The 27247-nt window shown below is 43.7% G+C and overlaps 1 protein-coding gene and 1 long non-coding RNA gene across 3 annotated transcripts in view; both read left to right on the top strand.

The window, feature by feature from the left end:
- Positions 1-365: 365 nt before the first annotated feature.
- On the top strand, positions 366-4616 carry LOC142468949 (uncharacterized). Its single transcript, XR_012788916.1, has 3 exons — positions 366-452; positions 1563-1713; positions 4502-4616. It is a non-coding gene; the product is annotated as an uncharacterized LOC142468949 (long non-coding RNA).
- Positions 4617-4681: 65 nt separating this feature from the next.
- SEMA6D (semaphorin 6D) overlaps positions 4682-27247 on the top strand; it is a 360743-nt gene continuing 338177 nt past the window's right edge. For both annotated transcript variants that reach the window (XM_075575660.1, XM_075575662.1), the window contains exon 1: positions 4682-4853. The gene's annotated coding sequence lies outside the window, so the exon portion shown is untranslated. The remainder of the gene's footprint in view (positions 4854-27247) is intronic.

Raw genomic sequence — 27247 nt, 5'->3', positions numbered from 1 at the left:
CAGTTTGATGCGATCCCCTGCAGGCAGAGAGGAGAGAAGGGACAGAGCTGAGGCCGGTCTGACTGCAGAGGGTGGGGGCGGGGTCTGACTGCAGAGGGTGGGGGCGGGGTCTGACTGCAGAGGGTGGGGGCGGGGTCTGACTGCAGAGGGTGGGGGCGGGGTCTGACTGCAGAGGGTGGGGGCGGGGTCTGACTGCAGAGGGTGGGGGCGGGGTCTGACTACAGAGGGTAGGGGCGGGGTTAGCTGCAGAGGGTGGGGGCGGGGTCTGACTGCAGAGGGTGGGGGCGGGGTCTGACTGCAGAGGGTGGGGGCGGGGTTAGCTGCAGAGGGTGGGGGCGGGGTCTGACTACAGAGGGTGGGGGCTGGGTTAGTGACAGCGGAGCCTGTTAGTGAGAGCAGGAAGTGAGGGACCAAGATGGCTTCCCCCCTCCAGCCATGCACAACAGTGAAAGGTAGGACAACCCTGCAGCAGCTCCACAGAGCTAGTGGCAGTGTGGCAGTGTGGCAGTGTGGCAATGGCAATGTGTCAGTGTGGCAGAGTGGCAGCGTGTCAGTGTGGCAGTGGCAATGTGTCAGTGTGGCAGAGTGGCAGCGTGTCAGTGTGTCAGTGGCAGAGTGTCAGTGGCAGTGTGGCAGTGTGGCAGTGGCAGTGTGGCAGTGGGGTGATGTGAGGTGAGGTGCAGGGGGAGAGTGAGGTGAGGTGCAGGGGGGAGGTGTAGTGGGGTGATGTGAGGTGCAGGAGGAGGTGTAGTGGGGTGATGTGAGGTGCAGGGGGTGATGTGAGGTGCAGGGGAGTGATGTGATGTGAGATGCAGGGGGTAGAGTGATGTGAGGTGAGGTGCAGGGGGGGAGGTGCAGAGGGGGTGAGGTGCAGGGCGTGGGATGTGTTGTCTGCAGGGGGGTATTGTGTGTTGTGTGGAGGGAGAGTATTGTGTATGGGTGAGGGGGAGAGATGGGGGTGTGAGATAGAGGGTGAGTCTCGCAAAGGTTGATGATGAGGGGTGCAGGGGGAGATATATGAAGATGAGTGTTGGGGGAGATATGAGGATGATGAGGGGTGCTGGGAGAGATATGAGGATGATGGGGTGCTGGGGCAGATATGAGGATGATGGGGTGCTGGGGCAGATATGAGGATGATGAGGGGTTCTGGGAGAGATTGATGAGGGGTGCAGGAGGAGATATGAGGATGATGATGATGATGATGATGAGAGGTGCTGGGGAAGATATGATGAGGATGATTGATGATGATAATGATTTTACCCGTGCGGCCCGAATCTGTTTTTCTTGGAGCAGTTCGGCCCTTCTCGCTTTACAAGTTGTGCAGGCCTGCCTTATGAGATATCATGGCATGATGCGTCACTGGGGTTTTTTGTTTGCCTTCCTCTGGATCAATAAATTGTAAATACAAATATAGGATAAAGTATCTGTCGTCTAAATTTAGCATCGGTGGCACTTGGTGGAAATATGTATTTTTTCAACCTCATCTACTATGTAACTGTGTGACTATGTAACTCTCATGAATATACTGTATCTATTTGTCAATCTACAATTTGGGCCTACAGAGAAAAGTGGACCATGAAGATTTGCGATTTCCCGCCATCATATCACTGTATTTACGCAACAAGAATTCAGAGCAGAGAGTTCCACCTTTTCCTACTTTCACGGGGCTAAGTTAGAACCTTTATCTAATTACAGCAACTCGAGAGGCTTTTTGTAAGTAGTTTGTGACTTAACAGTATTTATTATATGTGTATGTTTTGATTTAAGTAGGAATAGCTGTGTTAACCCAGTTGCGTAATGAGTAGTTAGTCCTTTTTTATTTGGACTAACAATAGATATTATAAGACGAGCTTTCCAGAGTTCTCACTTCTTCAGGTCTGCAATACTGAGTTACAAAGATTCCATGAGCTTAAAACAGATGTATGTTTTGATGACATTGTATGTATAAATTATATATTTACATTAGGGTGGTCTGATAAATGTTTTAGCAAATGACTGTCACAGAGACACGGGGACAGGGCCGGCTTGATGGCGGTGCTATCGGTGCCAGTGCAACGAGCCCCACGCTTTTTGTCGGGGGAGAGTGAGGGGCCTCTGTAACTCTCTTAACTTCTTCATCGCAATGTCTTCCTGCTGTGTCCCTCATCATGATGCTGTGACGTCAAATGGCCATGAAGGTAAGAGGCCCCGCACCAGTTAACTACACTGATGTTACAAGCTGGACACACACATCTCTCTGCTCCACGCTATTTCCTCCACCTTGGCCCCACCCCCAGATGCATGATACCTCCTCCTGATTGGCTGCTGCTGGATAATGTAGCCAATCAGGTTGGAGGAAACTGCTCAGCCGCCTACCACCAGCCCTGTTTTCTCCCTGCTCTGGGAAATCCTGCGCTCTCCCCCTCCCCCCCCCCCCAAGCCAGTCAGGTCACTCTGTCCAGAAAGGAAATACTGGTATACACATACATGTCCAGTATTACTCTCACTTTTTTACTGGACAGAGTGTCCAAATGCAGGACAGTCCGGTTCAATACCGGACACCAGGTAACCCTCTGTCATTTATCTTATGTATTCAAGAGCCTATGTATTCAGGTGAATTTCAAGAAGGTAACAATTATTATTTTTTTGGGGGGGGGATTTTAATAATGAGATGAAAATGTGAGGTGCCTTTTAAATTTAATGTCGGCATTCGTGTGTCCAATAATAACCAAGAAAGCAAATGTACACTAATGTTTAGCATATCTGTAATCGTAATATAGCTTCACACATGAACTTAGAAAATAGAGCTGACACTGTTTAAATTTTGCAGAACAGGTTAACATTGGCTCAGTTCAGGTGCAGATAATATGGGACAGTGTCCAAAAAGTCCTTCTTGAATTCAAGCTAAAATAAAGGCAATATACCACTCTCAGAATGACTGGCAAAGGTTATGTTACTACATTAAGCCGGGCAACCCACTGATGAGACTCAAAAGGTCAAAACAAAAAGCTGTCTGTGAGTAGGTTTACTAGCTCTGCACTTCTTTAACCCAATCTGTGCTGAAACGCTGTGTAATACGGCAGGCATAAGCTTATAGCGCTCCACGTTAAAATGGATGAGCAGTAAAGAGTGACACACTTTGCTCATTTGCATGTCATTACCCAGAATCCCTGGCTGCAATGGAAGCACTGTTTGCTAAGCGATAATGGGGAAAGACAGGGTTGCAGACCTATCCGAGACATGCAAATGCACCACAAGTGGTATTTTTATTTACTGTACACTAAACCACGAAGACTTACTTATCCAAGAAAGACAGTGGGCTCACACTTAGCCCTTCATCCTTATTGCAGGGGTGCGCAAGATTCTCAAGGGGGCATCATGAGAGGAGGACGGTGGGAGCAGAGCAGGGCGGTTGCAGAGGAGGATGACGGTGAAAGAGGAGGACAGAGGACATCCAGAGCGGGGCAGGGCGGCAGAGGAGCTGGACAGCGCGAGCAAAAACAGAAGGCCGCGGAGGAGCATGTCTCAGCGGTCCGACCCAGAAGTCTTCACTGCGGTGTCTGCGTGCTCCTCCCTGGCCACCCCCCTCCTCCTGCTTGGCTCGCGTCGTCCAGCTCCTCGACCATCCTGCTCCGCTCCGGCGGTCCTCTGTCCTCTTCTATCACCGCCGCCCTCCTCCCTGCTCCACTCCCGCGGTCCTCTGTCCTCTTCTATCACCGCCGCCCTCCTCCCTGCTCCACTCCCGCGGTCCTCTGTCCTCTTCTATCACCGCCGCCCTCCTCCCTGCTCCACTCCCGCGGTCCTCTGTCCTCTTCTATCACCGCCGCCCTCCTCCCTGCTCCGCTCCGGCGGTCCTCTGTCCTCTTCTATCACCGCCGCCCTCCTCCCTGCTCCACTCCCGCGGTCCTCTGTCCTCTTCTATCACCGCCGCCCTCCTCCCTGCTCCGCTCCGGCGGTCCTCTGTCCTCTTCTATCACCGCCGCCCTCCTCCCTGCTCCACTCCCGCGGTCCTCCTCCACCGAAGCCAGGTAAACATTGCTAAGGGGGGTGAGCGAGGAGGAGGGGGATGAGAGGAGGGGAAGAAAGGAGAAGAGAAGGGGGGAGAAAGGGGGAGAGGAGGAGGGGGGGTGGAGATAGGGGAAGGGAGGAGGAGGAGAGAGTGAATAAGAGGTGCATTAGTTTAAATATTTTTTTTACAAATGCAGGTAGTATTATCTTATTATAGGACTACACTGATTTATTTAAAAAACATAAAATGTGCCATGTTTTGCTGTTTTAACAATGTTGAAATATGCAAGTATTTTTATGTTTTTGTTTTCATATTTATATTGTACTGTATAATGATTAATATCCCCCCCTCCCCGTCATTTGGATGACATCAGGCAGGATGAAAGGGGGGTGCTCCCCCTAAAAGGCTCCCCCTAAAAGTTTGCTCACCCTAAAAGTTTGCTCACCCCTTCCCCCTGCCTTATGGAGACATGAGTTTGCTAAAGTCATTCTGTGTGCCTAATGCTTTCTACAGATAGAAAACGACCAATGAAGAGGCGCATCCAGCTGGCACATTTTGGCTTTTGACACACAGTAATAAATCCGCTCCTGGATCTAACCTGCCAATAAACATAAGAAGAAGAACAAGGAGGAGATGGGGAGAGGGAGGCGGTGAGAGACTGGAGGAGGGGGAATAGATGAGAAGGCAGGGGGAGGAGGAGGAGGGAGTGTGCCAATCTCACTCCACATGTAAACCTCTCTTCTCAGCCCGGAGCTGCGCCAACATCATCTACAGATCATCATACATTTTGCATATATACACACAACAACAAAAGGCACCTGCCTGGGCTCCAGACCCTCTCATTATCATTAGTGGTCTTCCAGAAGTAAGTGGCTGTTGCTTTCTAGATAAGGCTTTCTGTTGCAAACCATATCCCCCTGCATGGGGGCTGCCTGTGCATGTCTTGACTTATACCTTTAATTGTACTGTCTTTAAATTGCCTTAATGCATGGGTGACTTTCTGCAGATTTCACAGGAGAAAAAATAAATAAATATTTAAATATATATAGCAAATGGAAATATTACTGTATGCTCATTTGCATGTCATAGACAGGTCTGCAACCCTGCCTTTCACCATAATCAAGTGTGTGTGTGTGTGTGTGTGTGTGTGTGTGTGTGTGTGTGTGTGTGTGTGTGTGTGTGTGTGTGTGTGTGTGTGTGTGTATATATATTTATATATACACACACACATACATAAAAGTGCATTAGCAGCAATAAATTAGGCATGGTGGATAGTGTGTATATATGTGTGTGTGTGTGTGTGTGTGTATATATAATATATATATTTGTTATTTTATTCCTGATCATGACATCACAACCACAGCACAAGAACTGTGTTTTCAACATACTGTACCTGCAACTTCAGAATGATTAGAAATTAATATTAACCATATTTCTTGAGTCACCACAAGGATGCTGGCCAACTTATCAGTGTTTCTGATGCTGAGCAGTGTTCATTGTATTTCTCTACTTGGGTGGCACAGCTTATTCATCCTGCTGCTCTTTGCTATATAGTGTAGGATGTTGAGCTGGTGCTTTTAGTTGAATTAATTTGCCAGATCTTTAACCCAATACAGGCATTCTTCAATCAATTCAACCAACTGTAAAGTATACTTGTGGAATACACAGCTGCTGTGGTTTTTTGTGCAATAATAGTGTGTTTAAATGGCCAACATGATTTAAAGCACAGGATAGTGCAAATTTGATTTAGCAGTTTTTGTCATTATTTTATTTAATATGGTTTCTACTTATTTGAATAGGGAATGCAATATTGTATTATTCGAGCTGGAGAATGCGTGCTTGCTAGCCTAGGATTCAAGATGTTACTGTCATTGTTACTGACAGCGTGGCTCTGTTGTTGCAGGCTGAAAGAGGAGGGGGCTCAGCAGGTTGCAGACTTGAGGGGGATAGCGCTGTCAGCTAAACAAAAGCACTACTAGGCTTTAATGTAGTGTTAGGAGAACCCTGTTGTTGCATGTGGTTGGCTGGGAGGGGCAGGATGTTCCCATGTGAATATTATTTAAAAGGGGTCATGTGGAGTGGGTTTTTATTGCATGTGCGTCTAGGTGTAATACTGTCAGCAGTAGGGGATACTAGCTCCATGTCAGACAGCAGTGCTTACCTGATGTCTTAATAAGACATCTACTGATAGAATGGTATGGCAGTGAAGAGGTTAATTTAACAATTAATATTACATCACTGTATTTGTGTGTGGACGTATGTATATAATGTACAAACATATGTATACATACACAAATGTATGGATGCAGGATATATATATATATATATATATATATATATATATATATATATATATATATATATATATATATATATATATATATATATATATATATATATAAACAAAGACAACACAAAAATAAAGTAGCGCTAAAGAGGATGTGAAATAACCCAAATAAATGATAAATTATAATAACATATTTAAAATATTAAAATAAATTAAAATTACCACAATTTAACCTAATAATATCTACAAACCATAACGTGATAGTGAAAAAAAAAGGAAAATCCAAATTGAATGTTCCACTCAAACAAAAACTCCAGAGAGAAATATTGTCCCAATAGAAGATCCAGGGAGTGTCTTTGCAGCTGTAAGGGGAGTGGTATAGCCAACCACTTTTGGAATCTATGAAAAAAAAAAAAAAAAAAAATTACCGCCAGCCGGAGTGCAGGGAAGCCAGGGACGAAGTCGCCGCAGTGTGACAAAACGCGTAGAGCTGTGACGTCATCGCGTTTGTGTTGGTGTATTTGGCGTCCCTGGCTTCCCTGCGCTCCGGCTGGCGGTAATTTCAAGTGTTAGCAATCATTGTATGAGGGAGCAAAGGACGTGCAGGCATTGGATGCCTTTACATCTTGCTGCCAATTCATGGTGAACCTGGGCTGTTTACATCCACTCTGCAAACCTAGGACTCACCCTACCACCGCAGATGACCACAATAGAGATTTCTCTCCCACGAATGGTTCTGTTTGAAATCCTGTAAGTGCACATTCTTATGGGTTGCTGATTTTTTAAATAAATGTACCTTATTTTTTACTCAGTTACGTGCTATGGAGCTTACGCTTTTGTTTGTTTTTTGTTCATATATATATATATATATATATATATATATATATATATATATACAAATGTAAATACAACTGTATGCTCATCTGCATGTCTTAGGCAGGTCTGCAACCCTGCCTTTCACCATTATCACCCAGCACACATCACTTCCACTGCAGCAAGGGATTCTGGGGAATGACATGCAAATGAGCACACAGTGCCACTTTTTGCTTCAAAAACCATATATATAGTGTATATATATATACACTCCAATGAATCAAAATATCTACTTTTAAGTTATTTCCTGTCCGTGCAAGGTTTACGGAAATGCTACTTTCCTTTTGACACCTAAACCATGCTTTTCCTTGGCTCTCTAGATTTAATTCTAAAGATTCACAATCTTATGCTATTATCTTGGCTTTAAACATTTTATTTTCTTTATAATGGTCTACAGTGCATCTGTACAGCGTTTATTTGTGCATGTGCAGCGGTTTGAATACAGATCCATTGTTTGTGGGGTTGGTAGGGTAGACAAGGGATTATTTAGTTACAGTACAGTATGTATGAGTATGCACCATTTGAAATAAAAAGAAGGGTTATCTATCCCAGTGTGGAAGTGTTTATTAGTGTTTAGTAACGCTTACTAAGTTTTAATGGTAAAACTTTGGCAGTTTAAAGCCCGTTCATCAGTTCTAAAAACACTCACAGGACAGAATGATGTCACTTTTGAGATATGAAAATAACCCTTTTTCACACATTGCTTGTGCAAGGAATGCATTTGTGTTTGTACATCTGCTTTTGTGTATTGGGACTTCCTGTTTTTAGGAATATTGACTTGGTTATTGCTTTTTTTTATTTGCTTTTTTTGTTGTTTCATCTTTAGGAGTGCAGATTTTTAGATTACATTGGGTGTAGAGAATGCTATTTTGTGCAGGTTCTCAAACATTTTCCAAGTTGAAAAGTCATCATTGCAGTAGTTATAGATAAGACTCTGTACAGTTTTAATTGGGGACAGATAGACCTCGGAAAGGGAACAAACTTACTGGAAAAGCTCATTTTCACCTGCCTAACATCCTCCTTTAAGCTATAGTGATCCCCTGTGTGTGACGTCACCCCGCCCAACAACCCCGCCCCTCAGCCAATGGGAGAGCGCGCCAGCGAGAAGGGCCAACCAATCAGAAGACGCACAAACCCACAGACAAACATCCTGACAGACAAACATTTCAGTTTTATATATATAGATAAGATAGTTTAACCGTGAAAACAATTTTCTTAATAGCAGCTTAAAGGGTTAATTTTGTGAAAATTGTCCCTACAATCTGCTGAAACAATATGAAAATGTTTCCAGTAATTGATTAGTAGTGTTATACAGTAAATATCAAGTCAGCCTACACATATGTGTGCTTCAATATTCTTCATTCAGAGAGAGGTTTTTTTTTTTTTTTTGTGTTTCTAAAATAGAAATTCTATTGGTGTCTTGTTAATATTAAATAATGATTTTGTTGTGACTTTAAGTCTCCAGGTATTGATAATATATGATACGTTGCTGGGAATAAGAGATACGAAATGAACCTCAGCCACTTCACTATACATGTTTCGGATTCTATTGCGGTTGTTTCTCCTAAATTGTGCGTTATACTCATTGATTAAAAAAACAAAACAAAAAAAAACATCTTAGTCCGACTCGCACCTTCTCTCCACCTTTAAGACATATCTTAAAACACACCTCTTTAACGAAGCATATGGGTAGCCCCGTTAGCTGATACTATACTGTACATCTCATGTGCACTTATCAGCGTTCTAGGCCTTTTTCGTTGCGACCAAGCCGCTGTCGGCTTTTAGCCAACACTCACGTCACTGGCGGTTCTCCACCAAGGCAAGCCCCTAACCTTAGCCTAAAAAACCCTTATCCTAAAAACCTTTCCTTGGTCCCTTCACCCTAAAAATATTACACTGTCCGGCCTTCCTGCCTCTCACCTGTCTCCCCTACAATCTATCCTAAACGCTGCTGCCAGAATCACTCTACTCTTTCCTAAATCTGTCTCGGCGTCTCCCCTGCTGAAAACTCTCTCCTGGCTTCCTACCAAATCCCGCATCTCGCACTCAATTCTCCTCCTCACTTTTAAAGCTTTACACTCTTCTGCCCCTCCTTACATCTCAGCCCTAATTTCTAGCTATACACCATCCCGACTCTTGCGTTCTTCTCAAGGATGTCTTCTCTCTACCCCATTTGTATCTAAAGCCCTCTCCTGCCTTAAACCTTTCTCACTGACTGCCCCACACCTCTGGAATGCCCTTCCCTCAATACCTGACTAGCACCCTCTCTTTCTACCTTTAAGACACACTTGCTTAAAGAAGCATATGAATAGCACTGTGGATAATACTATACGCATGATACATCAAGCTTGGCCCCCTGCAGACGCAGTTACCAGAATGCCTCCTACTGTCTCTGTACGTTCTTCCTACCTACCAATTAGATTGTAAGCTCTTCAGAGCAGGGACGCCTAAATGTTACTTTTATGTCTGAAGCACTTATTCCCATGACCTGTTATTTATATGATTGTCACGTATTACTACTGTGAAGCGCTATGTACATTAATGGCGCTATATAAATAAAGACATACAATACCCTGAAAACCTCACAGCCTAAAAACCCTACCCTGCTCACGTACCCTAAAAAAAAAACCTTACCATAACGCTATTTACCTATCTTGGGGCCAAAACGGCCTGCGACGAAGTGTTCCTCGTCGGCCAAAAGGCTGCAGCAAAACAACCGTGTCCCATTCGGCTGACCAGAACACCCTCTACTGTCTCTGTAAGCCGTCTCTACTTACCACTTAGATTGTAAGCTCTTCGAGGCAGGAACTCCTTTTCCTATTTTTACTTTTACGTCTGCAGCGCTTATTCCCATGATGTGCTTTATTATTATTATGTCACGTGTATTACGGCTGTGAAGCGCTATGTACATAGATGGCGTTGTATAAATAAAGATATACATATCCTTTGGTTGTATTAATATGCCCTATTTGAAGTAGTTGATTCCCAAGCAAACATGACACATACAGTAGGTTTTATTCAGCTTTGCCGGATTTTAACTCTGCAATCCATTACTCTAAAATATAGTGTTTTTCCAAAGGGCTGCTTTTGTACACCACAATAAAATAGATCCTCCAGGAACTTTGCACTATATCAGTGTTGAGAGTAACAGGTATACAGCTGTGATAGATGACTTCAGAGAGATGTTCCATTGATGTTGTGTGTAAATCCCTGCAGACGCACATACCCAACTGGCCCGACACTATAGATTAGATTGACAGCTCTTGCCTGATTTGCTAAGTGCATAAACCTGTCGAAGCTTGAAGTGTCTTTACCCAGGAGAATCACCCACTAAACAGTTAACTAACCAAGGTTCCTTTCCCAGAGAGAAACTATATCAAACATTTATTTAAAACCAAACCATGCAGTGTGCAATTATTACACACGCAAGAACTTCTTTACAATAGTAATCATGTATACTGCGCTGCTTCCGTCGCTTCATTCATTTCAGCATCTCCAAGGTTTTATTCGGATTGTTTTAATTGTAGTTCTTGTGGTTGGTGGTGATGAGACTAAGATGCAAGAGGCCTGATGTGTTGATACGCCTTGTTAAAGGACCGCTGTTCCGAAACGCGTAGGAGGGCGACACTACCCCTGTGGGTGATGTTATTTTGATCAATAAATACATAGATTTTTTAACCACCTGACTCCCTGGCAGTGCGCTGCTGTATCTACCTTTTCTCTACATTGGATCTTCTCATCAGCGGCTGGACACGCCATCAGGGGCTCTTGGAGGCTCAGGAGTGGGCAAGCAATCAACTTCATTCTTTATATTTGACTATGTGCGCAAACACCAGTTTTAATTTAGTTTGACTCCAATGAGTTAACTACAAGTGGATTTATTTTTCATCTTGTTGGTTCACTTCAGGAGACACTTTATCAACTGACTGGTTTGTCATTCTTGCTATCCTTTAGACCCACTCCTCAATAGAGCATTACTCCAGAGCCTGTATTATATTTAAGGACTTATATATTCCTGACACTTTTTGGGCACCCACATCTCTATATCTAAGATGCAAGAGGCCTGATGTGTTATTGGCACTATTCCATCTCTCGAGCTGATTTATATAAGAAAGGTTGCTTTCAAATGACAATCATGTTACTTCGCCAGACCCCTAACGGCAGGTGGATTGGTCCGCAAAAAAGTGGGAGGGAAAGAAAAAAAACGACTGACACTTGTGCTACAATTTAAATGTAACTTTACATTATGTGCAATTCCCCCTATCTCCTCCTGTTGCTCCATATGCCCACTCCGTGTATGTCGTCGAAGCAGCCGGGTGGGAGAATCAATGCAAAGTTAATAATAATAATAATAATAATAGCATGTTCTTGTATAGCGCTGCTAGTTGTACGCAGCGCTTTACAGAGACATTTTGCAGGCTGAGGTCCCTGCCCCGTGGAGCTTACAATCTATTTTTTTTGCGCCTGAGGCACAGGGAGATAAAGTGACTTGCCCAAGGTCACAAGGAGCCGACACCGGGAATTGAACCAGGCTCCCCTGCTTCAAACTCTCAGTGCCAGTCAGTGTCTTTACTCACTGAGCCACTCCTTCTCCCCTAAAGTTAATGTAAAGTGAAGCATATGGGCAGAGCTAGGGTTTGTGATGTTATAATCCACCAGGGAAAATAACCACTGGAACCATTGCTATATCGCTGACTAAATTGAGGTATTTTGTTGAAGTTTCTGTGACCCCCTCCTCATGCAAGGGGTCCGAAAGACCTGTTGCGAGGAACACAGGGAAGCCTCGTCGGTCTCTGGTGATCAGTTCACTTGTAGTTGACTTTTGTTTCTTTATTCTGCTATAAACAAACAAAAAAAACCCACATATAAAGAGCCTTAAATGTATGTGATGGGCAAAGATTACAAAGTGTGGATGGCAATTTAGAAGCCGGACACTTTGACATCCTAACATGGAAATAGCCACATTGGATGAGCGATTAGCAGGAGCGACTAATGCGACAGGTACTGTAGCTCGAACCACTGAAAAATGACACCGATTGCAAATTGGTTGCCATTTCACTCCTAATTAACAGGAAAAGCTTCCTTATTTTTCATTATATTTTCACTTCTAATCAATTTCAATTTAGTGGCGCAATATATCTCCAGGTTTCATTAAGTTGGATTGCAGGGTTCGGAGTTTAGCAAAGTTTTCTGACCATTTATCCTCCATTGCAAACAATACCACTATTGTAGCATCTCTGCCAGCGTTTACCCGGATGTTCAAGTGGTTCCCTTGATGCAAAATTGATTTGTGTACTGGAGGAAACAAAGATGCAGTCAGGGATGATAAAATAATCTCTGACGTACACAAAGGAAGCTAATAGAGTCATTTAAAAAAAGCATCTCTGAAAGCTAATGATTGAAGACACAGCACATTGAACCTATTTGTCAGTGAGTGACTTGTGGATTGGGGATCTGGAGCTATAGAGCAGGGGTGCTCAACTCCAGTCCTCAAGCCCGCCTTCCCCCCAAACAGGTCAGGTTTTAAGGATACCCTGCTTCAGCACAGGTGGTTCAATCGGAGGCTCAATCGAAGACTGATCCTCCGATTGAGCCACCTGTGCTGAAGCTGAAAACCTGATTTGTTGGTGGGAGGTTCAGGGGGGGTGGGTGGTTCAGGGGGGGGAGGGTGGCATGAGGACTGCCGTTGAGCACCTCTGCTACAGAAGGATGTAGTACTTAATGCAATATACTAATGGGATGGATCTAATGTAGGGACTCAAGCTTTTCCACATTGCATAGAAATTCAGTGTTAATTATCATTGGTGGGATTACCATACTAACACCTTGTTCTGTTCCTTAATATATTTATATTGGGTGATGTGCAGTCCTGAGTTTGCAGCCAGACGTAACACTTGGAATTTAGGCCAAACAATTCAATTTTTGCTTGCGAAAAAGCATATAGATGATGCTGCAGACATGTGGAAAAAGGTTTTGTGCTCAGACGAGACAAAAATGTAACTTTTTTTTGGTCTATATTCCAAGCGTTACGTCTGGCACAAGCCCAACACTGCATATCACCCAGTCAACACCATCCCAACTGTCAGGCATGGTGGTGGGAACATCATGCTATGGGGATGCGTTCCTTCAGCAGGGACTGGGAAGCTTGTCAGGATATTGGGGAGAATGGATGCTGCAAAGTACAAGCGAATTCTTGAGGAGAACCTGTTTGAGTTCAGCCAAGACTCTGAAACTGGGGAGGAAATTCACATCAGCAGGACAATGACCCGAAGCCACGCTGGAGTGGTTGAACAAATAGAGAATTAATGTCCTTGAGTGACCCAGTCAAAGTCCTGACTTGAATTCAATCGAACATTTATAACGAGACCTGCAGTCCATCGACGATCCCCAACAAACTTATCAGAACTGGATCAATTATCCAATGAAGAATGGGCAAAAATGTCACCATCCTGCTGTGCAAAACTACTGAAAACCGATCCAAAAATACTCATAGCGCTAATTGGTGCAAAAAGGGCCTTCTACCAAGTACTGATTTAAGAGGCTGAATACTTATGCAAACCAGTACATTTCAGTTTTTTGTTGTTGTTTTGTTTACTTTGCGGACATTTAAACTCTTCATATAATTGTTCAGTTTAACCCCTACAGCTTTGAATAAAAATAGTTGGTTTGAAAAAAATATGCATACATTATTTCTAATTCAATAACTTGTTGTGACAGTATGGGTGGGGGGTGAATACTTCTGCAAACGTGTGTGTGTGTGTGTGTCTAGATATATACATATTTGTGTGCGTGGAGAAAAATAATTACGTGTATAACTATAACGTGTTTAAAAAAAAATACTAGATATCTATATCAGCCATTAGTAGTGATTAGAAAATATACTAATTTAATTCTAAAGGGTGTAGACTGTGTAGGTTTTTTCACCATAGACTAACTACTATGAAAAATCTCTGATCCAATTTCATGGACAGGTGTCTACAAAGGGCACTGTATCTATACCAAATCTTACCGATCTCTATACTACTTCAGGCAATTAAGGATCTTGAAAAGGCGGTCATCAGATTCTATAAAAAGTTACAGAAAGTGCACTCCTCACTCACTAATGTACGTTAATGACAGACGGACACATTCACATGGAACATACAGGAAAGAGGGACAATAAGAAAACAAGAGAACCAGTAGTGCCATATGGTCCAAAAGTATACAATATATATTGTAAAGCATCCAATGGTCTCACTCACAACACACATTCTTTTGGGGAGGTACTGTATGGTGTCCGGGGTCTCCCCAGCACTCCCCCTTGGGTCACGGTCCTGTACGGGTTTCTGGGCTTAGTTGAGCTTCCGACTCGGCTTCCCCACAGTCCCGGTCAGCGTTGGATCACGTAGCTCTTAGTTGCGCTGTCCCATCAGCGCATGCATGCGCACACAGTCCTTCCGCTCTCTCGTGACATCAGTAGGGGCTGGAAACACCCTCCGTTTAATCCTGCTTCTCTTCTACGCGTTTCATCAAATTATCTCGGCTTCATCATTCCCTGGTGGTTCCAGCCCCTACTAGCTGGAGATGGACTAAGCGGTATACTCTGAAGTTGTGCCAGAGACACCGTGAAACCGAGACTGCCTGCTATTCCGCGCCGGAGATTTAAAGTTGCTTGCCTGCAACTTGCATCTAGCACAGTCTGGAGTTCCAGATCCCCCCCACAGGACTGCTAGGATTCCCACTATGGTGTGAGTACAGCTCTGTTGGTGATATCGTGTCGCGTCTGTTGGCTCCGGACTAAATAAACAGCCATGTAATTGATCTGTGTAGTGTGGTGCTTTATCACGTAAAAGAGTCCTGGTCTCCCGTGACACACATGTCCTTCCCAACCTCCCTCGCCCCTCTTTTTGTTTATCTTCTGTACTCTTTTACCTCTTCCCCTCTCCTAATCCACATATGTTATTTTGCTATGGAAAATGTGAAATCAAGTTTTTTTAAAATAAAAACAAAGGGAAGGCACTGTGGAAGTCGTCTTAATGGTTGTCAGGTAGTTTAGACATAATCAGATTGGTAGTACAGTACATACCGATATTGGTATATACTATTTTGAGAAATGATTGAAGGAGTGTACTGCTCAAGAAGTTACGTATATTTGACTAACAAACAGCAGAAATGTAGAAACGACAGCTTTAGGCCTGGATTATACTCCACGCTGGCGCGCGCTCATCGCATCAAGGCCGCTTCTCGTCCGAGGCTGGTTCGCTGTGATTAGCTGAACCGCTCACGTGACGAGGCCGTCGCTTGAAAAACCATTTTTTTCGTCTTTTCAAAACACGGTTGCGCCATCGCGCTCTGTCACAAGCCACAAGCTCTCACTAGGGGCGGCCTCATAAGGATTCTCCAATTTGTTCTTGTCGCTCCATCGCATGGACTATAATCAGGGCCTTAAAAAGAGAAACTTTACAAAATAGGAAAATATGCCAAAGCCACTGTGTTTAATCTCCATTGAAACATGTTGAATGGCCAAGAAACTTTCCACTTGGAATGCGTCTGCTTCACTAGAGGACTCGTTTTGATAGTCTTGGTTTATTATAATGGCACCGAGTGTTAGATATCATCTGTCAACTAATCACCGCTAAGCTGCACAAAATAATATACTAACTTGGGAGACCTTCCAAACTCCCCCTTTTTTTAATGTTCCCTCTTTTGGACAGGCCGACAGCTTTTAAATTATCCGACCAAGCAGCATCCGTTGCTTTTCCCAATTTGAACAGAAGGAAATAAATATTTTTATATCCGCGTGCATAAACCCTAAAAATGCACCACCAAAAATAAATGAGAAAGTAGCCAGTTTTACAATTTTGGATCGTATTTTTGTTATTTTAGTCTGATCATGAAATTGCAACCACAGCACAATAGGAAAAAGTAAAGTATTTGTTAAACATGCAGCACCAGCAACTTCAATTTTTGGGGCCGTCACCATCGCATGTTAAAGTTTTTCTGCAGTCATAATTTATGATGTTTTCAATTTTCATTAAGCTCAAACAAAAAAAAATTGCATATAGATGTCCCTATTTGTTGGGACTATAAATTAGAAAAGACAAAGCTATTGAAAGGGCTTCCCTGCCAGGGTTTCATTGTGCTCTTCCATTACAGCCTGGTAAATTTATGTTTAAGTATCCCAGACATGAGGCTACAGAACTTTCTGTTCACAAGTGTGGGAACGCTGCATGGGGAAAAGCTTTTATTAAATCTGTAAAAGAGTCGGGGGGCAAACACACAAGAGAGGTCAGACTCCACCAAATGAGAAGCAAGCTGAGTGTATTCTTCTGACCTTTTAAAATTCAGGCTATGTTCAAATTGTAAAGGGCGTCTTAAATCAATATTAAATGCCTTTGTGTGTACCAGTATGCGGGCGGGGAGCTGGATATCAATAATTGCGTTAATTATATTTGATTTCATTTTTAGATTCTAAACTTGGTTGTTCCTTTCGCGCTAAAGAAAATGTAGTTAATTAAAAAAAATAATAATAATACAGTATATATATATATATATATATATATATATATATATATATATATGCAAATATAACTGTATGCTCATCTGCATGTCTTAGGCAGGTCTGCAACCCCGCCTTTCCCCATCATCACCCAGCATACAGCACTTCCACTGCAGCAAGGGATTCTGGGAAATGACATGCAAATGAGCACACAGTGTCACTTTTTGCCTCAATAACCATTTTTAACATGGTTCCCTATAGGCTTAAGCTTGCTGCATGGTCACAGCTTTGAGCACAGCCAGGGTTAAGGTGCATACCCAGAAAACCACCCACAGACAGCTGTTTCGACCTTGATGGGTCTCATCAGTGTGGGGTTGATTTTACTGGGAATGCAAGAGAGGCTTATGGGATAGGCTAAACCATAATACTGAGTTAAGTTATGGTGAGTAAAAAGTTTTTTTTATATAAATATATATATATATATATATATATATATATATATATATATATATATATATATATATGATACATCAGTTCATTGTTCACTTCCTGAAAGTAATTATCAATCCCAGAACTTAATAGACTTATGCCAAAGTTTGTCTGATTTTCACCGGATCTGGATTTCAATCATGACTTCAATTTGTAAAGTTGATACTGTTACACGGATGGCAATACGGTGCGGCAAAAGTTGGGTCATTTATTCATCAAATGTTTTGCCAGGAAGTGATACATTGAGAGTTACCTCTCGTTTTCACGTATGTCCTGCGCACTGAGTTATGATGACAAATACATGGTTACATTAAGTGAGCAGGGTTATACATTATATACAAGACATTGCATGCACAGTAAGAGATAATATATGTGTAATGGATTTTCTGGCCTGGCCTGACCCACCCAATCTCACATTGGCCCCTGTGGTCTAACCAGTCCCCATTACAGTGTAGCGTCTGGTGGTGCACCTGTTGGCAACAGGACTCCTGAGTCTCCTGCATGATGTTGTGTAGGGATTGCCAACCCAGACAGGCAGCTGAGGTAGTGTGCTTGAGTCCTACCTAGATCCAGTGCAGCGCCTCCACCTCATCAGGATCCCAGCGTCCGCTTGTGGATGGTCCTGGTGAGGAACTCCTCCGTGGTGCACTCCTCTGTGTAATCACTCCACACTTACACACGAGGGTATGATTTAACAAGATCATCTTTATTGACTTGCGGCGGGCCAGCTGCCCCTCACAGCGGTTGTACTCAGCCGCTCATGTTCACCGCACTTCCCTTTGAAAGGTGTCCTTTCCCAAATTGGTGGATTCCCTATCTCCCCTTAAGGAGATATTCCCTGTGCAGGTCCCTGGTCACAGTCTCATGAGCTGTCTCCTTCCAAGTCTGTACTCAGACTTGCTCCTTGCTTCATCATCTACTACCAACTCTACTGAACTCCACTGATCATCTTTCCAACCACTAACTTTTGGCAGTGCTGTGCCTTATGTATACTCTGGTGGCTGGCACAACTCTGACATCACTTATCATGGATTCAGAGCATGTGACCACTCCCATCCATACATAGGGCACCTCACCAGGGTGTGAGGGCAAACCTCCATAATTACTGCTGGCATGTCCATAACTTACCAGGCCTTACTGTCAGCAGGCGAGATGACTGTAATCCATTTTACAGCATGGTTACATATGCTATAGGAGTATATAGCAGTTGCAGACCAGATTTATAGTTAAATGGAGGGTTGTTTAATGACAGTCGGTCTCACAGTACAAACATGTTAAACAACTGAGCTAAAGAAAAGACTCGATGCTTTTAGATATAAAATATTTTTTTTCCAGAATTTACAGATGTAGCAAGACTCACTGTCTCCAGGTCGAAGAAGTAAAAGTCTGCGTTGCCGGAGACATTGTCTGCTGCGTGCAGGAGTCCATGTTTCTGTATGGGATCCCCCACATCGTTAATCCACACGGGGCTGTGACTGCCATGGTCACATGACAGTGCAGGGCTGGCGACTGAGACTAGCGCAGAGAGCCGCCACTCCCCCAAGAGAGCCTTACCTTGTCCAGCAGGCATCTTCTCCTGCTACATGGCATCATGTGACATCGCAGCATCATATGTCGTCACGTTGTCATAGTAATGCGCCGTCCCCATGTGATAGCAGGAGGAGATAACAGAGCACAGATAGGCAATGATGGCACCGCCATGAAGCCAGCCCTAGTTAGCCTTTTATGTGCTACCATGGAAATGCCGTCTGAGGCCATCGCCTCATTTGCTCACCCCTGACCACGGCCCTGAGTGTGGGTGGTGGCAGCATAGAAGACAGCTTAGCAACATCTGTATCTAGGGTTGCCAAGTGGCTTCTCCTAAAATACTGGTGACAATGGTGAAAGGTGCGATGCGCTCAAGACATCCACACCAGCTCTGCTCCATGCAGTTTCCTTCTCTCATTGGCCCCAACCCAAGGGCTCCCGACACAACCTGTTGATTGGCGGGAAATCCTGCAGCCCCCCTAGCCGGTCAGATAACTATGTCCAGAGAGGTCATACCAGTGTAGCCAGGTCCTCCGGTACCACCCCTTCTTACCCTGGTGCTAGTGGGAGCTGCCGGGGCGGCCGCGGCTCCGGGGACTCCCGGAAGTTTTGACTCAGGGCGCCGCCATGTTATGCGCGATATGCACAGTAGCGCGATAGTTGTGGCGGCCCCTACAGATAGAGATGCGCAGTGATACAGGAGAGGCGGCCATTTTAATTAGGAGCATCCCTAGTGGCGGCCATTACCAGAGAAGGCTCTGTGTGGGACAACAAGTCCCACGAGCCTCAGGGAGTTGGGATACCAGGTGGTCACAGCAGCCAATGGGGTTGTCAGAACTCTCTGCTCTCTGATTCTGAAACATTCCGCGTGCTGGAGAAAACAGGCAGTTGGGGACAGTTGGTGCTGGGAGGCAAGGGGAGAGGAGGTGCATAGTGCAGGGGTCAGTGACCCACTGCATAGGCCAGAATATTCCCCTAGGCCCCAGCGCAGGCCCTGAGTCACCACCAGCTTGTGGTACTGCAGGGAACAGCCCTAGATAGGGACTTTACCATTTACTGATAGTAGCAGTCAGGGACACAGTATCTTCCTGAGCTACAAGGTGATCTGTAGTTTGGGATCAGACTGCATTGCGGAGTCAAGCCTCGTGAGAGACCTCCCTGACAGTGAGGAACTACTCGTGAGAGACGACGCTGGATCTGCGGTTCCTTTTCGAAGTATCAGCGACCGGGTGCTGGAGCGCCCGGCAGGTATTATTATAAAGTGCACCAACACCGGTACCTACAGGCACTGATCTCACCTTCGGGGGTGGGTTTCTTGGGGACACTAAAGGTTAAGTGACCAAGGGACTGGTCCAGTACATTGGACACGGTGTGGGGTGCACACGGTGGTGAGGAAGGGACACTTGCACAGTGGGTGCACTCTGAACTACTGGTATACAGCTACAGTATATCATTCTTATGTGTATATGTCATTCAAGGTTATAACTGCCATATAAGTGTATATGTTCGCTAATGTTATTTCATGCATATGTGTTATTAGGACCAAAGTATATATATATATAGTAAACTGTTACATATATTTGTGGTTTGTTATTATTGTTCTTGTCCAGGGGAATCTCATATCTAGGGGATCCTGGGCAGGTGGAGGCGCTGCCCTTTACTATTGTTGCCCCAGGCTCCCAGTTAGCGGAGGCTCAGATCTCGGTGAGCCAGCAGGTATATACAGCATCAGTAGCCTGTCTAGTCAGCAGGAAAGAGGGTTACACCAGTATACACATACATGTCCAGTACTTACCTCTAATTTTTTGCTGGACAGTGTCCAAATACAGGACAGTCCGGTTCAATACTGGACACCTGGCAACCTCAACTTGTATCACTACACATTAATAGTTCCTTACAAACATCCAAGGAAATCTAATAGGATTTTGCAAACCGCAAAATAAAACTATATATAAACTCTAACAATTACAGGTTAGCTACACGGATGAAGGCCAGAGTTGTGTTATCTCCCGGCAGTTCTTGTACTGTAGGCTCCTAGTGTCTGCCTTCACAAAATGTAAAAAAAACTCTGCTCAGTTTGTTATGTGGATCTCGTGTAAAGATGCTTCCAATCACCTGGTGGTCATCAATAATACTGAGCGCGCGGCTATTTTTTGCACTCCATTAATTTTGTTGGCAGGGTGGCAACTGTGTGACAATGTTGTGCTATCAGCTGTCAAAGTGCTCCATCGTTTTCATGTGGCCCAGTTGTTATTTCACTGAACGCAGATCCCCCCTCAAAGCATCTAAATGCAATTTATTCTACACACGTCTAATGCTTTAATTTCGTGTACAGCTATTAGAAAGGAGTATGGCCGAGTTCAGGGCGCTTACTACACGACGTGCGCGCGCACGATCGGAACAATGACATGGTTTTCAATGAACCATGTCAGGTTGCAATTTCTCGTGGCGGCAAAGTACAGCGTTGTCGCTGCTACATTTTGCCAGCTACATCCGAAATAGTTTTTTTTTGGGGGGGGGGGCGGCAGTCGCGTCACGTGAGCTGGTTCAGCGAACCAGCTCCGTGACACGTTGGCCACGCCCCCCGCCACGCCCGACAAACGCCGCAACCCGACTCCTGCAGCCTGGACACAGATCGCCGGGCTGCAGGAGCGTGCGGTGGAGGCGCGCACGGCAGCGCGCAGCCGCAGCGTGCTTCCTGAACTCGGCCTAAGGGTTCTACGCTCGTTAAAGTTATGATGGGTAAAAAAAAGTGACAAAAAAAATCCTAGTGTACAGTAAATAAAAATACCACTTGTGGTGCATTCACATGTCTCAGACAGGTCAGTAACCCTGTCTGTCCCCATTATCGCGTACCAAACAGTGCTTACACTGCAGCCAGGGATTCTGGGTAAGAACCTGCAAATGAGCAGTGTGTGTCACTTTGTACTTCTCATCCATTTTAACATGGACCCCTACACGCTTATGCCTGCCGTATTGCACAGAGTTTCCGCACAGCCTGGGTTCTAAGAAGTACAGAGCCAGTAAACCTACTCACAGACAGCTGTTTCAACCTTTTTGGGTCTCATCAGTGCGAGGTTGACTGCTGGCTGTACAATGTGAAGCAGGTACAGGGGTATAACTAGACATTACAAAGTTATGGTGGGTAAAAAAAAGTGACAAAACGATATAATGTAAATGACTTGAGAAGAGAATATTCATGCTTATCCTGTAATAGAGCTCTGCATCTTTAACAGATGTATATGTGCTTGAATATTGCATATTATGAGACTAGCAGACGGTTTAACATCTAAAGTCTCTTTCTTGTCATGTATATTTTCAATTACCTTTTACAGCACATCAGAGAAGCTTGAAACATATCATAATTATCCTTCTCAAGTGGAGAAATGAAAGTAATAATTTAAGTCGTATGATTCTCTGTTGTAGAATAAAGATGTTATGCTTACAACAATCAGCATTTTCAACAAGTGAGTGACAGCTAGCAGTAATTAGATCTGTAATATGCTATGCAATTTAAACAAGCTCTCAACAAATGTATTTTTCTGTAGGAAATCTGAAACGTGTCTGAAAGTACTGTGGCAGGACGCCCTAGCGGCAGGGTCAGTAAGACACTAAGACACCGTGTAAAGCTTAACTGTAGTGGTTTATTAGCCACAAAACAAATAAACATCAGGTGCACTGTCTCTTTAAGAAAACCGAATAATAAAATAAACACCTATCCCCGTTAGGGAAACTAACTAGACTTCACTCCAGCCCTTTCTAGCGGGCAGCCAGCTAATCTGGTTATCCACCCAAAGCATGTACTATGTATTCAAAGATCAAAATCAGAAAGTCTCTTATCTGTAACTGCAGCTCCAACAGCAATCAGGAACGCCGGTTCCGGGTAGCAGGCTGTGTGCAGCTCATAGCAATCTTTATCCTGGGTTGGGGTCCAGCTTCAGAGCTCCTCGCAGAGCTGGGGGACCAGAGCAACAGTCAGGGGCTTCCTAGTGGGGAGAAGCCTCTCTACCCTCCTGGGGAAAAACTAGCTCAGTTTGTGTAGGCTACTTCCTGCCTTTTAAACCCTCTGTCTCTCAAGAGTTCTTCCTGCTTAATTAGCTGCAGGTGCATGCCTCTCCAGGAGGAGTTTAACAGCTTGTATGCTGGAAGCACACATATGCTCCTCACTCCAGCATACTGTGTTAGTGACTGTCACAGTACACTGGGGTACTGTAAACCAGGGGTGCCCAAACTTTTTAAGTTGCGGGCCCCCTCCCCCTTACTTGCTCTGTGGCATCTCCTCATCTCTGTGGTCACGGCGTAATGTGACGGCGCATTAACATGGCAACGTGACATCGCAGCACGTCATCATATGACACCACGTTGTCAGGGCGATGCGTCGTCGCTATCAGAAGATGCAGGAGGAGAGGCCGGAGAGAAGGTAAGAGGCCGTTGCGGAGATCCCACGCTCTTTCCCCCCCTTTACCCCTAGCAATCAGTTTAAATGTTAAGGGGAAGCGTGTGGGGCGTCTGTAAGCACGGGGCTCGGCTGGGATCCCCTCAAAAAATGTTATATCCCCCCATTTAGCGCGCCCCTGCTGTAGATACTTGAAGTTAATATAGAGTGGGAGAGAGCACATTCACTTGTGTTTTGGTTTTGCTGGCACTCTTCAGCTTTACAGAGCTAAAACAAAATTTGAAATCAGTCTTAAATGAAGAGAGTCATATTTAGGAGAGTACCCATGGCTTATATACCTCCCAACACACTCCTCTTTACAACATGTGGGGAGATACCTGTGAACACCTCAAAGATACCATGGAATGGTATAATTTGAATTGGCAAATATTGGGGTCTTCCATATAGACATAAGCACACCCTTTAACATCTACTGTATGTTGACTATCTCCATTCTGCCTGCGTCCTTTTGGAGGTAAGTCAGCCAGAAAGGGGCACCGTGTTCCAGATAAAGTATCACCGGATGACCTCGACCATACCGTACATTGAAATATTGAGTTAAGGGTCACTGAAATCCCTATAATCTAAGTGTAGTGCCTAAAACATATATGGATTAAGGTCCATATTTAGTAAGTAGTGCTGTGCCATAACACACCATCTGGCGCAGGGAGATACCTTATGGAATAGCCCTGCTTAGTAAATATGGCCCTAAGAGACTTGCATATTATATGGATACTAGAAGCTGGGTTCAAACTGGGTTCTCCAGCATCAAAGTCATTACCACTAGTTTAATTAGTACATTGGATTTGCAGCGTCAACCAGAAATATCAGCATTACCTTGAGAAAGAGGGCATCTTATATGATCTAACATTTTGAAGTCTCATTATGAAAAAGTAAATGCTATCACAGGATTTAAATACATTATTTTTATCTACTCCATTGAAAGAAGCTTGCCAGAGAGGTTTAGCACTGAACATTATTTAAGCGAATGTCTACATTAAACATTAGTTACACATACTGTTTGGCTTTTTCAAGTAAGTGCTCCAGTAACCTTTCGGTTACTGAACTAGTTTACATCCTGTACGAATACTCATTTAACAATCGCTGCTAATTTTTTCGCTTTTTATTAAGAAAATAGGGTGGACAATTTACAGTGAAGATTTTGTTGTGGAACATCTCAGCCGTTTCAGATAACCAAATAACATTAAAAATCATTTAAACTGAACATAAATAGACAGAACGTTGAAATTAAGGAAAATAAAATGAGGAATAACACATTTTAATACGTTCTGTCAGATCTCATTCAGGCTGATCTTTAATGGATTATACATATATATTATAATCTAAACACCACCTTCTTATTAGCAAACATCAAACTAATAAGAGGTTTAATTTTCAGAGTAATCATTTTCGGTTTTCTGTATGGCCATGCATAGACTTCGAAATACTATCCATTCTGTTCCTTCAAACAATTGTATTCATTAATAATAATCTACAGTTAATACCATTCTCACTTTGGAAAAACAATCTCCTAGCGGCCTACCCCCTTTTTCTATGTTGTTCATTACTTCTAGCCTGTCAGATTGAGTAATCGATACTATTTACAACAGACGTAATGCATATCCACAAAGGTTGGTTAAAGTTAACGCAGGGATTTAACCTGATGTTTAAATCACACCTTTCCGGACTTTGAAATATGGGTTCTCCAGTCCTAGTTTTGCAAAGCACCAGGTGACTTCTCTCTCTCCACCTATTGTATAAAGGAATGTTTGGGGAGGTTTATTACTTGCTACGTTACAAAAATGGGATTCCCTCTCCCTTTCTTCTCCAGCAAAACCCATGTATCAGGTACTAGATTTGAGTAGCGCCACTAAGACATGCTTAACACTGAGTTGGTAGAAATTAGCGCAGTGTTTTTCAACCAGGGTTCCTAGGAACCCTTGGGTTCCCCGGGCATCCCTAAAGGGTTCCCTGCAATTTTCTGGTCATTTGAACATTGTATGAAATACAGAAGAATTTACAATGGATCTGACCACAGAGTTACTATTAGACATAGTTGAGTGTTCCTCAGAATTTCACTTAGGGTTCCTTAACCAAAAAAAGGTTGGAAACCACTGAGTTAGCAGAAGGTTGTGTTAACTTAACCTGGTGTTAAGACTATGCTAATGAGATAAGCAATGGCTGGTGTTTTTGCATATATTTACCATTCTTGATGTGTGTTAACATCTTGATGTGTGTCCGTTATCACCCCTGAGTTTGCAGACCTCTGATCTGGCCCAAGGTATTCAATGAAGGTACTATAGGATTCACGTTTAACCAACATTTATTTATTTTTTTGCCTAAGGTACTGTATGTATTACTGTGGTGATTAATTCAATGTTATTAATTACTTGTTTTTCCCATTCTTCAAAATAAGCAAATACAGGCAGTCCTCGGTTATCCAACGGAATGCGTTCTGGAAGTAGCGTTGGATAGTGAAACCGTTGTAAAGTGAGTCCCATGTTAATCAGCGGCGGTGAGCGTTGGATAACGCATTCTGACGTCGAAAAACGGCCCATAGGGTTGCATTGTAAAGCGTTGGATATGCCATTCGTTGTAAAGTGAAACGTTGGATAGCGAGGACTACCTCTAGTAACGTTTTGAAATCCCCCCCCAAAATTCTAATGTAGACTTAAAAATGGAATAACTTTATTCCAGCATTTTGCCGTCTTTCTTAAAAACTAAAACCGCGGATTATTAGACCCGCTTTGTGATGTTTAGATTTTGGGCAACTTTGATTTAAAATGTCCCCATTTTAAAGAACTTTGCCATGGGGGCACGTAATCTGTGTCTAATTTGTTACGTGGGTTTCTTGTAAAGAGGGCACAGAATTGGAAGATCCGTATTTTATTATCCAGCGTTGTTTGCCATTCTGGAATGTCATTTTTGACTATGCCAACGGTGGCCAAGTCCAGTCCTCAAGGGCCACCAACAGGTCAGGTTTTATGGAGATCCCTGCTTCACCCCTCATACATTCCTACATGATCTCAAGAATAGTAGATGAGAGCAATGTAAAGAATGGATTTCTGATAATGTAATCTCCTTTTAATAATAAAGCTCTTGGCTTCACTTCACTTTGTTTAGATTAGAAGAGGAGTGTGCGATATCTTGTTGTGCCATTCTATCCCTGTGACATTAGCTGTGTACTTTGCCGTACATTAGAAACAGACATTATCATACGTCTTGACCTGTTCACTCTAAAAAGACAAGTCTAATGTAACTTCTGAGCTGAGGCTAAAGAAATGAAAGATAAAGTTGAGATTGTCCATCGTTTATTAAATCCAGTTTCCACGTGCCATACTGTATGTATACTGACCTGAAGTACCAAGTGGATGAATTTACTTTTGGTTTAGGATATACCTCTAAAGCAGTGTTTCCCAACCCGGGTTCCGCAACACCCTGGGGTTCCGTGAGAAGATCAAAAGCGTGCCACGGATTTCCCTGATCTCCCAGAGCAGGGTAGATTCCCATTTCTTGATTGGCTGCTGCTGGGTAATACAGCCAATCAGGAGGAGGTGTCAGGAGACTGTGGGGTGTGAACAAGCAGAGGAAGCAGCATGGGCAGGAGAGAGGTGAGGCTGTGTGTCTGTCCTGTGTGTATTTGTTCTGCTGTGTGTGTTTTCTGTGTGTGTGTGTGTTCTGTGTGTTTGTGTGTGTGAGTTTTCTGTGACTGTCCTCTTGTGTGTCTTTTTGGTGACTTTCTGCCGCCTCTGACTGTCTGTATGTCTCTCTCTCCAGTGATAGTCTCTCTGTCCTGTGTTTTCTGTGACCTTGTCCTGTTTTAGGGGTGCCCCAAGAGAAAAAAGGTTGAAAACAACTGCTGTAAAGAAACCTCGCAATCGTTTAGCAGAAGGACCCACAATCAGTGAGGCAATCATAAAATTAACTGGCAAAATGATGGATCACATAAGAGCTTTTAAAATCTGACGGTTGGATATCACAGCTTATTGATGAGTTGTAGGCTCTTTAGATTATTAAGGAATAGAATATTAGGCTGAGCCTTTGGATTAGACGTCTAATTTTTCTCTGCACGAAACACACTGTACAATTTTTAAGAGCTGGCACAACACTGAAAATAAATCAAAAACGTACATCTGTTGAAAGGTTGATGTTATCAGCTACTTCTGGGTG

This window comes from Ascaphus truei, chromosome 18 (assembly GCF_040206685.1).
Source record: "Ascaphus truei isolate aAscTru1 chromosome 18, aAscTru1.hap1, whole genome shotgun sequence".
Taxonomy (NCBI): domain Eukaryota; kingdom Metazoa; phylum Chordata; class Amphibia; order Anura; family Ascaphidae; genus Ascaphus; species Ascaphus truei.
The sequence above is the reverse complement of the archived record's forward strand: the minus strand, read 5'-3'. Positions and strand labels throughout refer to the sequence as shown.